Genomic DNA, 2,453 nt, shown 5'->3' on the forward strand with positions numbered 1-2,453 from the left:
AATGCTGAACATGCCACATATACTAGGTAAATTCTTGCTTAATAGAAACAGACTACTGATTGTCTCTGTCACCTACTGGACTTCTTAATCTTTTCAGCATTAAAAACAAATAGTATTGACGACAGTCTTGATGTAAAGTGGAATGATGACTCCCATCCACTGTGGGTCTTCTCTTGCCTTGTAAATTTCTGGGCATACTACTGCTCAGACATGCTATGATTGGCTTGATAGAGTCAGGAGAATGGGTAAGAAGGTGAGAACTGATGAGAGCATCAAAACTCACTAAAGGGCATCACCCAGCAGCACTTCCATTTGTATAAAAAACAACTGGAGGATAGAGTGTACAAAGGTTGCATGCAATGTAAATCTAAATTTAATAGCTGAGACTTAGCATGGAGTCCTTTAACATTTGGATTCATTTAATATTTCAGCCTTTTTCTTAGAAAAAAATAAGTTGTTCTGGGAACTCATATTTTCATGGAAGTTCCACCAAAATCTACATGCATCTTTTGTAAAAATTATAAATTTTACGTTATTGCAACAATGGAACAATACAATAGTCTTGTCAGACTTATGAAAAATAGTTGCCTATAAATTGTGCCAGCTTGCTATTTAATATTACCACTAAAGAATAGAGAGGAAATAGGACAGTAGGTTAACTGTGGTTGACAACAATTAATTGAATATTTGGAGATAGATGGCAGAGAGGTTTTGAATGTTTCAACACAAATACACAATATATGTCTGAAATTATGGCTATGCCAATTACTATGACCTGATCATTACACATTGAATATGTATACCAATTCACACTGTTGTCTGATAAAAATGTACAATTACTATATTTCAATTAAAATGGATTTTTTTAAAAGAAACAAGCAGAGAGGGAAAAGTTTCCTTAAAACCAAAAGAATTCAACTAATAGAGTAAAATATGAGTTCCTACATATTGAGTTCAGTGAGTTCAGAACTCTTGTAGTGAAAACTTCAATATTAACAAGATAATTTGGAATTACTTCATCTACCACTTCTTTGGTAGGTTGTATAAAGTCAGGATTAGCAAATTTTGGATGAAAAAAATACTTCAGGTCCCAAGGACCTCTTATAACCAACGTCAATGGAAAATTCTTTCTTTGAGATTGTCTTGATCCCAGTATACTGTTTAATCCACTTGGCCCATCTGTATCATACTTGTTAAATTCTTTTACTAAATCTGGGCAGACATAACTATAGCACTCCTTTACTGTCATAGATGTTTCCAGGGATTGCGGTGGAGGAATTCCTACTCCTTAGCCTCTGAGCAGCTGCTGAATGAAATATGTGATAGCTCACCCTGTGATTGGAACGTGCTTACCAGTTGCCAACCACATATCCTTCAGTCATAGATGGACAGAAATGATGCCATCCTTACTCCCTATTCCCATACTGGTCAGTGGCTGTTTTCCTACTTTGATACTTTGTTCTTGCCTTTGCAGAATCCCATCTGCCAGATTATGTACAAGTTGAAATATGGAAAGACTCAAACAATATTTCAGTAGCATATTCTGTTTTCTTGATCATTTAGTGGAGGTTTAGTCAAAAGCAAGTAATGACTTGTAGGTTCTGCTATAAGTATTTATGGATCACTGCTCCATAAACCTTTCCATTGACAGTCTTCAATCCAACCGTGATGGATTGGCCACTTTGTGGTAAATGTGGCTTTTCCTATTAATCCCCAATGAAGAAGTCTAGGACACCAGCTCTTTTTACTGCCCTGTTTTGAACTTGCTTGACCAATTTTGCTAATTCTTCAGTAGCATAAAAGAGTAATAAAGGGATTGACATGGAGTTTAATAAACCATGGTCTGTATTTGTAGCATGTTCCAGTTTTGTATACCTGGTACCACAATCTGCCACATGAGCTGGTAGCTGTCCCATCATCTTCCTTCTTTCCTGCTCCTGCTCATATGCTGGCTGTTTTGTGCTGCTTTGTTTCTGAGGTTGATGGTAGCAGATAGGGACTATCTAACCCTCCTTGGCTGGGTTGCTCTTCCTACACCTTCTTCTTACGCAGCCTTTTCCTAAGAAGCTGATGGACCATTGGTGCTCATGTGCGCCAGGCCAGGCTCAGTATTCTGCTTAGTTCTTTTGAATGGAAGGTTTAGGGGCAGCAGACTAACACTTTGATAGACTGTTATTTGGTTTCTAGGTTATTGTTTGCCTATTGTTGTAAACCTGTTGTTTTTCAGGCTATTTTTTTGCTCACTGATTATTTTTAAAACCTAAAAAGCCTAGTCTAGACAAGGCTGTTACCCTTAATGTTGGCTAGAATCTAATACAGATAAATTAGAAATAAAGTATGAAAAGAGCCAAATAGAAAGCAGTGCCTAGACTAAGATCACTTAGGAATATAAAAGTGGTTGGTGTTGGGAAGATCTTGAATGGTGCAACCAAATTTAGCCACAAATTTGTAAT

General features: G+C 36.9%; 1 pseudogene; it reads right to left on the reverse strand.

The window, feature by feature from the left end:
• Positions 1-496: 496 nt before the first annotated feature.
• On the reverse strand, positions 497-2,076 carry LOC125616861 (annotated as a pseudogene).
• Positions 2,077-2,453: the final 377 nt, after the last annotated feature.

This window comes from Marmota marmota, unplaced genomic scaffold (genome assembly GCF_001458135.2).
Source record: "Marmota marmota marmota unplaced genomic scaffold, marMar, whole genome shotgun sequence".
Taxonomy (NCBI): Eukaryota; Metazoa; Chordata; class Mammalia; order Rodentia; family Sciuridae; genus Marmota; species Marmota marmota.